This window comes from Populus nigra, chromosome 15 (genome assembly GCF_951802175.1).
Source record: "Populus nigra chromosome 15, ddPopNigr1.1, whole genome shotgun sequence".
Lineage (NCBI taxonomy): Eukaryota > Viridiplantae > Streptophyta > Magnoliopsida > Malpighiales > Salicaceae > Populus > Populus nigra.
Window position 1 is genome coordinate 9,595,861 of NC_084866.1, and position 12,295 is coordinate 9,608,155.

Below are 12,295 nucleotides of genomic sequence, written 5' to 3' on the forward strand. Positions count from 1 at the left end.
GGAAGCCAACGGCAGGTCGTTTCCACAGTTCTTTCAGCCTTTGCACAATCACCCCTAAACTTTGATCCTTTCTCAATTACCGCCTTGTATGCTGTAACTTCAAGCTTCTTTCCGATTTCGATAAACATCCTCAAAATTATTAAATTAATTTATGAGATTCACACAGGCATTTTGAGGATGTTTTGCGTTCTACACAAAAAGTCATTTGAGATGCCAGGTTTTATTGAATCTCGCATATCCTGGATATTATATTGCTTAAAAACCTTGGAATTAAATTTTCCTCTAAAATGAGGGGAATTTGGGATGCCAAATGCTATGGCATTGTGATTTTTTTTTTCCTTAATTAAATTCCCTCTCAAGTTGTCTCATGCAGCCTTCTTATTTTTAGTGATAATTAGACAAATATTTTAAGTGATTGGTGTGTGTAATGCATTATTTTACTCTATAATTATAATCATTTTATAAAATTTAATTTATTATTGTAGTTATCTCAATATATTAGTTTTAGACATGGGTGTATGTGTTGAAAATGATAAAATTAGATGCTTAAGATTTTAAGGATAAAATCATAGTTTTAAAACTCGGTCTAGCCTGGCGGGCCGACTTGGGGCTGGAACCGGGCTGGGTTGAAGAAAAAATAAGGAGAGAAAAAACCTGGTATGACCCGGCTGGTTGACCCACTAAGACTCGGTCCACTCAAATATTTTTCATTTAATATAATGATTTTCTAGAAAAGATTCATATATAGCTAATTCTTCCTTGTTTTTTACTAAAAGTTTGCTTTGGAAAAAAAAACATGATTTATTTTTATTTATGCTAATATTTGTTTTGAGAAAAAACTTAAGATCAACTTTCAATTAAAAAGTAACAAATATGCCTTCATAAATTTTATGAGATACTATAAGAAAAAACTAAATCAATAATTAATTTTAAGAAAATTGTATGAACAATAAAAAATAAAAATAAAAATTTATTATTATTATTTAATATTCATGAGAAAATATTTTTTAAGTTATGCATCTTCAACTTATATTGATATTGATATTGATATCATAAAATATTTAATAACATTTGAAAAGTATGATGGTAATAAGATATATGTTAAAAACATTAATTTAATCATTTGATTTCAATAGAAATTAATCTTTTAATTTAAAAAATATAAAAAAAAGCAACAAAAAAAAAATTTAGTAGGCCAACTAGCCATGGCTAGACAGTTTATGCTACGAAGCCTTAGCCAAGTCCTCATGCCTAGCTTTCCTATATTTTCTTTTCAGAAAACTACAGCAAACAACACATTATACATCTACAATTTTAGTTATGTTTGATCTCTGAAAAGCCAAGGATGTTATGGTCCTTTAAATTTAACATTTTCATTTTTTCCCCTAATATCCTAGCAACTTCCATAAACTTATATTATTCACAAAAATTTGTTTTTTTTTTTTTTGTCATTTGACCTTGTGAGTGTAACATTTAAAACATGTTTGGAAACGTGGTGCAAACCGTGTTCCTAAAAAATTTTAATTTTTTTTGCTAAAATTTAATATGATTTGTACGTTTTGAATCGTTTTTATTTGTTGATGTCGAAAATGATTTTTAAAAAATAAATAAATATCATTGGTATGTATTTCGGCACAAAAAGTTATTTAAAAAGCAACCGCTACCACACTGCCAAGCACCTCTTAATCTATAAGAAATAATTGTGGCACACTCAAATAATGTAGTTTTATTTCTAAATATTTAATTTTTGTATATTTGATCTATGTAGTTTTTTATTTTTATATTTTGATTCTAAACTTTATTTTTATTGTATTCCAGTTCTTGAATGTTGAGAGAAGAAAAAAAATCACTGAAAAAATAGAAGGAGAGAGCAAGGTTGACCAACTATATTCTGGTCATGAAAAAATGGATCTTACTGTTAATGAATTCATCTTATGAAGTGAATTTTCCATGGAGATAGTTTGAAAGTTTTAACTTATTAAAAAACTAGATCGAAACTTTAGATTTTTTTTATTTAGTTGAATTTTTAGTTTTTGACTGATTGTATAATGTTTTGGAGTTCAAAATAGGTTTACTTAGATTATTATAATGTTTTTTTTAATTTATTCAAGTCAACACGAGTTTTTTAAAAATAGATTTTCAAAATCAAATAACTAAGACCCAACTTTTCATCCAATTGAACCATGATAACATGTCATATATCTATTTTAGTTAAAAATAATTATGGAATCTCATTAAAAAAAAACTAGACATGCGCTTATAGCCTTCTACTTTGAGGCCATGCACACATGTTTGTCCTCCTAAACTTAGATATCTGACATATTTTCACATCTCTCATTTAAGATTTCAATAAAATTCACTATAAATAAAATAATTAAGATAGTATTTAAAAAGTTATACAATTTTTCTATAGTTGTGAAATAAGATTATAGCATTTTATGATAATATTAAAAATTACTTTGTGAATTTGCAAGTATGAAATTAATATGCAAAACTATTTAAAAAATATGATCATAAATATTAAATTAGAATAAAAAAAATATTTTTTATTTTATTCAATTCAGTTCATTAACCCAGACCAAGGCTCTGATAACAAATGTAAGAACCCTAACATTTATATTCAAAACAAAGAGCAATGACATAATAATTCAATTGAGATTAAGGATTTTTTTTTCTGTAATCAATAAAAATCCGGCAGAGTTTCCTTTATATTTTTAGGTACCAAGTTATCGACTCTTCTTCCACAATCACCAATTAACAAATTTCTTGCTCGTCCTATCATCCAAGACATCCTCTTCTCAGTACATCACAACTTCTCAATAATCAAATTCACACATGTCTACACAATTCAATATCCCACATTTACATAGAGGTAGTCTAAAAAATTATTCTAAAAATTGTAATTGAAGTACATTACACAATTCAAAGATTTACAAATAAGGATCATTAACGAAATTGTAATCGAAATAAGTTCATAATTAAAGAAGAAATTCATAATTAAGATTATACTACACAAAAGAGCTTTCGATAAACTGTAAACGCATTATATTACAAAAAAAAATGATAAATTCATTCGTTACAACATGATATCCAACAAAATATAAGAAAACTAATCTACTGTTCAGTCTGATAGGGGGATGTACCTGAAAATAAATTTAATACAATAATTCAATTAGACAAATGAAAAAAAAAGACATTCATAAAATTCTTTCTATTTTCTTCCTTTCTTTTTGTAAATTTACTCAAAAGATCATTAAATTAACTTGCTCATCTAGTATTACATATCAATTAAGTTTCAGAAAAATCTATGATTTTGTTTTTTTTCCTTATCATCAACAAAGTATAATTATTCCTATCGCTCAATTAACACGGCATACATTCATTAATAGATGACTAATTTTTCTACCAGTCCATTCAACAAGCACTATTGTCATCAGTCCAAAAATTAGTTTAACGTTTCACCCATTTATTAGGGTACAAATCCACAGGGAATTACTTTTTCATCTCGCCTATTTGCCAAGGCACTAATTCCATTAAATCAGGAATTAATTCAACAATTTACTCATTCACCAGGGTACTAATCCCATTAACCAGTGACTTAATTTCTCATCATGTCTATTCACCAGGACATTAAACTCATTAATTCAATAATTAATTCAACGATTTGCCCAATCACCAGGGTTTTAATCCCATTAACCAGGGAATTAATTTCTTATCACGCCCATTCACCAGGGCATTAATCCCATTAATTCAGAAATTAATTCATCACATCGCATATCTTATTTTCTCAAGTAAACAACATAATAATTTCTAATATATCAACCACAATTAATCAGATAAAGAGATACATATTGACCAATATTAAATTTGAGCATCGTGTAATTATCTAACGACTGAGCTCGAGTCGAAGTTCCCTGCTGTGGTGTCGGCTTGGCAGCCTCTTTTGAATTGACAAGTATATCACATCATTATTCTGCTTTTCATATTAACACACTCAATAAATAAAATCCTTTCAATTATCTTTTCATTTGCCAAAATAAAATTCAGAGAGAAACATGAAAATTCTCTTCTTCTTTTTGTAAATTTCCTCCCTATTCTTTCAATTTTCATATTGTAACACAATTTCATTATTCAAAACAATATATATATTATTTAAATGTATTTATTTAATTTATTTTACCAAAATTTAAATTAAATGAAAACAAAAAAAATTCATGATTTATTCACTCTTTAACATTAATATCATTTCTTTCCTATACAATCTCATCTTATTCAAATTCTTAAATTTTATTCTTTTTATTATTATTTTTTCCAAAAAATCCCTTCTTCAAGAACACCTAAAATTTTGCTCCAATTACCATAATTTCTTACTTTCTCTACTCACTTCAACAATCTTAACACAATTTTACAATCAATTGTAATTTTTTCCAAAATTTATCATGAACCCTAATTCCTCATTTCACAAAGTTCAATCAATTTAAAGCATTAATTCCTCAAGAATCTTGTTTAAAAGTGTGAGGGCACCTTAGCAAGTAATAGCCAAAGCTTTAACACTTTTGAATTGAGAAAATTTCCTTACTTGAATTTGTTTTTCCTCTCCTGGCCGAATGCTTCTTTCTATTTGAAAAGCAAGTTTTGTTCCTTTTTTTTTTCTTTACAGCACACTCACTTGCACTCATATATTAACTTTTTTTAAAATATCTTTTATGTCCCTAAAAGTTTCTTCCCGCACACACACTTTAGCACACATATTATTTCTTTAATTTTTTTTAAAATGCCTTTTATATCCCTCAACAGTAACTTTTATGATTTTTTTGGTAAAATTTCCTGAATCCTGGTACCTATTTATACCAAATCTTACCTGGGTTATATCGAATTTCACTAAGTTACTTGTTGGTACTTTCAGTTTCATGAAATTTACTTATATAAAAATTTTATTCACATTTTCGTGTTTATTTATTTATATTTATTTATTTATTTATATTAACACTTGAAAAAAATATTTTAATTCAGATTCTCGAATATATCATTATTGTTATAATTTAATTTATCACTTTCCCTCATTTTTTTTGAAATCTTGACTTTTATTAATATCAATAATATTATCCGGGGTTTTACATCCTCCCCACGTTATATAAATTTCACCTCGAAATTAAATTCTTACTAGTATTTATGAATAACTCAGGATACTTCTTTCTCATTTCGGACTCTCTTTCTCACATTACTTCTTCGATTTGTGAACTTCTCCATAACACCATAATCATAGGAATTTTTTTATTCCTCAGTTCTTTTTCACTACAATCCAGCACCTTCGCTGGTTTCACTTCCAGAGTCAGGTCTTCTGCAATCTCCAAAGAAACTTGTGGCAGGACTCGAGATGGATCTATTTCAGTCTTTCTTAACATTGAAACATGGAATACATCATAGATCTTATTCAGATGTGAGGGCAAGGCCAATCTGTAAGCTACAAATCCAATCCTTTCGATGACTATATAGGGACCAATATACCTTGGAGCCAATTTCCCCTTCATTCCAAATCTTAACATGTGTTTCCAGGGAGCGACCTTCAAGTATACTCGATCACCCACATTAAACTCAAGAGGTCTTCTTTGAACATCTGCATAGCTCTTTTGTCTATCTTGAGCCGCTTTCATTCTGTCTTTTATAATTTTCACTTTTTCTGTGGTGATTTGAACCATCTCAGGTCTATTTAACTTCATGTCCCCAACCTCTTCCCAACATAATGGCGTTCGACATTTTCTTCCATACAAGGCTTCATATGGTGACATCCTCACAGTTGTCTGGTAACTATTATTATACGTAAACTCTACCAGTGGTAGATGATCCTCCTAATTGCCCCCAAATTCTAATATGCAAGCCTTCAGCAAATCTCTCAGGGTTTGAATTGTTCTTTCTGTATGCCCATAAGTTTGAGGGTGAAAGGTTGTACTTAAATTCAATCTTGTCCCTAAAGTCTGTTGTATGCTTGGCCACAATCGAGATGTGAATCTAGGATCCCGATATGATACTATATACACTGGCACTCCATGCAATCTTATTACTTCATTTACATATAATTGTGCTAGTTTATCAATCGAGTATGTCTTTCTCATAGGCAAGAAAAGAGCAGACATGGTCAATCTATCCACTATTATTGCCTTTTTTCGCTTTAGGCAGACCTGATACAAAGTCCATAGAAATGTCTTCCCACTTCCATTGAGGTATTAATAATGGCTGTAAAGGCCCTGCAGGCTTCTGGTGCTCCACATTTACTTGCTGACATGCACCACACTTAGCCATATATTCAGCTACATCTTTCTTTATATTCGACCACCAGTAACATTCTTTTAAATCTTGATACATTTTAGTACTCCCGAGATGAGTTGCAAATCTAGACTCATGTGCTTCTTGTAACACTTCTCTTTTTAGTGTTTCATCATTAGGTAAATACATTTGTTTTCCAAATGCTATCATTCCATCCTCCAGGATTTGGAAGGAAGTCCCAACTCCTGACTTCACATTGTCCCTTATTTTGCTGAATTTGTCATCATTTTCTTGTGCTTCTAATACTTTGTCTTGGAGAATCAACCTTACTCGCAATTGAGCAATTAAAGAACCTCTAGGTCCAACTTCTACCTTAGCATTTATCTTCCTCAACTCAAGCAATTCTCTTTCATCATTGTCATCCAAATCAACATCTATCATCTTAGTTTTGCAGCTAAGAGCATCTGCAACCACATTTGCTTTCCCCGGATGATATTCTATTACACAATCATAATCCTTAATTAACTTTACCCAACGTCTTTGTCGCATATTCAATTCCTTTTGCGTCATTAGATACCTCAAACTCTTATGATCGGTAAATATTTGAACTCTGGATCCATACAAAAATGCCTTCATACTCTGAGAGCAAATACAACAGCTGCCAATTCTAAATCATACACCGAATAATTAATCTCATGAGTTTTCAATTATCTTGAGGCATAGGCAATCACCTTACCGTGATACATCAAAACACAACCCAATCATTTCCCTGAAGCATCACTGTAAACTACAAATCCTTCAGTCCCAGATGGAAGGGTTAACACAGGTACGGTTGTTAGTCTCTTTTTCAGCTCCTGAAAACTTTGTTCACACTCATCGATCCATTCCCATTTTATCTCCTTCCATGTTAGTTGAGTCATCGGGATGGCTATAGTGGAGAACCCTTCAATGAATCTCCTGTAATATCCTGTCAATCCAATAAAACTACGAATCTCAGTCACATTCTTAAGCCTCTCCCATTTCAACACTGCTTCAACCTTTCTGGGATCTACTAGTATTCCTTGAGCCGATATAACATGTCCTAGAAAAACTACTTCTTTTAACCAAACTCACACTTACTTATTTTGGCATACAATTGATGCTCCCCTAAGGTTGATAACACTTGTCTCAAATGTTGTTCATATTCCAAATATGAATTGGAATAGACCAAAATGTCATCTATGAATACTACCACAAACTTATCTAGATAAGGTCGAAAAACCTGATTCATTAAGTCCATAAACACTACCGGTGCATTTGTTAACCAAATGGCATTACTAGAAACTCATAATGTCCATACCGAGTCCTAAATGCAGTCTTTACCACATCTTGTTCTTTTATTCTTAATTGATAATACTCGGATCTAAGATCTATTTTCGAAAACACCCTGGCTCCCTTAAGTTGATCAAACAAATCATCTATTCGTGGGAGTGGGTATTTATTTTTTACTGTTACTCTATTTAATTGTTTGTAATCAATATAGAGTCTAATGGTCCCATCTTTCTTCTTCACAAATAATACTGGAGCTCCCCAAGGGGAATTACTTGGACAGATAGATCCTTTATCCAGTAATTCTTGTAGCTGAATCTTCAACTCGGCTAATTTGGCAGGCGTCATTCTATATGGTAGTTAAGCAACAAGTGTGGTCCCGGGTAGTACATCAATGGAAACTTCCACTTCCCTATCTGGTGGTAACCCCGGTAATTCATCTGGGAACACGTCTGTAAATTCTCTCACTATAGGGATGTTTGTCAACTCTCCAGTTTTTTCTTTCGAATCAAACACATAAGCAAGGTAAATTTCATATCCCTTTTTAACCATTTTCCTTACAGTCATAACCAAGATGATGCAATTCGGTATAACATTCCTTTCCCCTCTAAAAATCACTATCCTTCCATTTGGTCTTTGAAGAGTCACCGTTTTCGCGAAACAGTCCATTTAAGCCTTATATATACCTAACCAATTCATACATAGTATTACTTCAAAATCCTGTAATTCTAGGGGAATTAAATCTACTCCCAACTCGAGCCCATCTATACTAATCCCAATTTCTTTGTAGACTACATCAACGACTACAACTTCACCTAGATGAGTACTTATCATAAATCATTTTTCTACCCTGCTAGGTCTTTTTCCTATTTTCCTCATAATTTTATTAACCACAAAATGAATGTGTAGCCCAGGATCAATCAATGCATGTACAATTAATGAGTTTAACTGTAAAGTACCTGCTACTACATTTGAGACGACTCTAACCTCCTCCTGTGTCATATGAAATACTTTGCCTCGGGTCCTGTCACCCTGCATCTTAGGCCGACCTCTATTTCCACTAGCCCCCAACTGTGCTGGTCTACCTGGTCTATCCATAGTGACAGATTGTTGCTGGCTTTGGGTCTGTGGTCTCTGCCCTTGTATGAACTCAGCTCTCGGTGGACAATCTCTACGGATGTGTCCCTGTCCTCCACAGTAGTAACATCCTCTGCCTAAATAAAAGCAATTACATCATCTATGCCCCTCAGCTCTGCAAATATAGCATCGTCCTAGTGACATTGAACAATCTCCTGGATGTCTCTGCTCACACCGAACACATTGGGGATAAGATAAGGCATTTAATCTTGATGCCCCTCCAGCAGAATCTCCCTGAAAAGATGGCTGTCTACTAGTAGTCCCAACATCAGTACTCTGAATAGGCCTAGACACTGCTTATCCCTTTCTTCTAAACTGGTTGAATTATCCCTTACCCTTTTTAGAAAGAGGAGGTCTAATTTTATGAGATACTATATAAGAAAAAACTAAATCAATAATTAATTTTAAGAAAATTGTATGAACAATAAAATATACAAAAATTATTTTTTAAGTTATGCATCTTCAGCTTATATTGATATTGATATCATAAAATATTTAATAACATTTGAAAAGTATGATGGTAATAAGATATCTTTTAAAAACATTAATTTAATCATTTGATTTCAATAGAAATTAATCTTTTAATTTACAAAATATAAAAAATTAAAGAAAAGCAACAACAAAAATTAGAAGACCAATTAGCCATGGCTAGACAGTTTATGCTACAAAGCCCTAACAAGCTAAGTCCTCGTGACTAGCTTTTAAAAAAAAAAAAAACTACAGCAAACAACACATCATCCATCTACAATTTTAGTTATATTTGATCTCTAAAAAACCAAGGATATTATGATCCTTTAAATTTAACATTTTCATTTTTTTTTCTAATATCCTAGCAACTTCCATCAACTTATATTATTCACAAAAAATTGCTTTTTTGGGTGTCATTTGACCTTATGAGTGTGACATTTAATCTACAAGAAATCATTGCAGCACACTCAAATAATATAGTTTTATTTCTAAATTTAAATTTTGCATATTTGGTCTATATAGTTTTTTACTTTTATATTTTGATTCTAAACTTTAATTTTATTATGTTTCAGTTCATGAATATTAAGAAAAAAAATCACTGAAAAAAATGAGAGAAGCGAGCAGGGTCGACTAACTATATTCTGGTCATGAGAAAAATATGATCTTAATGTTAATGGATTCATATTATAGAATGAATTTTTCATGGAGGTAGTTTGAAAGTTTTATCTTGTTAAAAAAGTAGATCGAAGCTTTAGATTTTTTTTTATTTGGTTGAATTTTTAGTTTTTGACTGATTGATGATGTTTTGGAGTTCAAAATAGGTTTACTTAGATTATTATAATGTTTTTTTTTTATTTTTTCAAGTCAACATAAGTTTTAAAAAATAGGTTTTTAAGATTCAATAACTAAGACCTAACTTTTCATCCAGCTAATAAATTAAAATTGAACTGGAAAATAACATGTTATTTGTTTATTTTAGTTAAAAATAATTATGAAGTTTCATTAAAAAAAGAGAGGCTAGACATGTGTTTCTATTCTTCTACTTTTAGGCCATGCGCACATGTCTATCCTCCTAAATTTGTATGGCCTCTTTTTACATTACCTTTCAATAAAATTCACTATAAATAAAATAATTAAAATAGTATTTAAAAAGTTATATAATTTTTTCATAGTTGTGAAATAAGATTATAGATAATATTAAAAATTACTTTATGAATTTACATATTATAAAATTCATATGCAAAACTACTTAAAAAATATGATCATAAATATTAAATTAGAATAAAAAATATATTTTTTTATTTTATTATCATAATATTTTTTCATAAATTTTTAGATTAATTTTTTTCTTCTATCATGTATAAATTATCGATTCATGATTGTTTATGTTTTTCATTGAAACTTTGTTTTCAGATCTTGATATAGTTTTATTTAAAAAAAACAATAATGTTTATATAAAAAATTCTAAAAAGAGATATACTTGAATAAGAAAATAAAGTTTTGATTAAAAAAATATTTTTTTCATTCTTAATTTAAATGATTGAAATTTGTTTTGAATATTTATTTTAATTGGCCGAAATGTGTTTGGGATTTTTGTTTTTTTTCAACAAGCGAGCTTATCCTCATAGGCTTAAGCCTCTAACTTCTTTTATATTGCTCTTAGTTTTTTTAAATTTATTTAATAAAATTCATTATAATTAAATTGATAATAACTTTGTGAATTATTATATATAAAACTAATATGCAAAACTTTTTAAAAAACAATATGCTCATGAATATCAAATAAGAATAAAATATCTATTTTGTTATTCTTTATTCTTAATTTTTTTATATAACTTTTTAGATTAATTATTTTTTTATTTTTTTCTTCTATCATATACAAATTATCGAATCGTGATTTTTATGTTTTTATTATTAAAACTTACTTTTCAAACCATGATATGTTTTTTATTTAAAAAACAATGTTTCTCATAAAAAGAAATTTTTTTTTGTCAAAGATGCATATATAAGGAAAGGAAGTTTTGATTTAAGAGATGTATTATTTTCTCTATAATTCAAATGATTTAAATTTTTTCGAATATTATTTTAATTTCCTTTATGTTTTTATTAAAACAAATCTACTAATAAAAAAGATATGTTTTCGTAAAACAAAATGTTAATAAGAAAAGAAAACTTCACATAATAACAAAAATATTTTTTAGAATTTGAATCATGAAATTTCGTACAAATATCTAATTTAATTGCAACATAACTTAGAAAATATTTTTTTAGAATTTAAATCATGAGAAACAAAAAAAACTAGTTGGTGTTATATAACATATATAGGCCAAGTAACTTCTCATAGTTAAAATGTCAATTGTTTACGAACATATCTTCATAAAATTTAAAATAAAATTATCTTTAAATAAACAATTACAATGATGTATACAAAATTAATCAATTATGCCACATTTCTTAAATAAAATTAAAGATATTTAGGGTTATATTTGCAATGTTTTTCAATAATTGTATGTGTAAAATATTTAAAAAATACCAAGCACATTAATATTTAATTAAAATAAATATATATTTTTTATTGTCAATGTTTTATATTCTTTCCTTGAATTAATTGTTTCAATAAAATTGTGTGAAAATAATTAAGACATTATTTTTTTATTAGAAGTTTTTATATGAAACACCATGTTTTTGATAAAGAAAGATATTTTTTATGAAAAATAATAAATGAATAACAAAAAGGGATTTTTGGAAAAGAACATATTTTTTCTATTAAATTTAAATCAATTAATTTTTTATTTTAGTTGATTTATGTTTTTATTAAAAAAACCATGTTTTTTTTTACACAAAAGCCATTGCTTTGTTAAATAAAAAATGCATAAATAAAAAAAAGATAATATTGATTGGAAATGTTAAAAATATTTTTTTTATCATATATGTGGTTACAATCAACCTATTAAAAGGTATAAATAAGAGTATAACTAAACAATTATAAAAATAAATTATAATATTGAATTATTAAAGATTCATGATGATATCATTTAATGTGGTGATTGATTGTCTCCATAATTAATGATTGTATTTCCATAATTAATGATTGTATTTAATAGACTACGTTCAAATC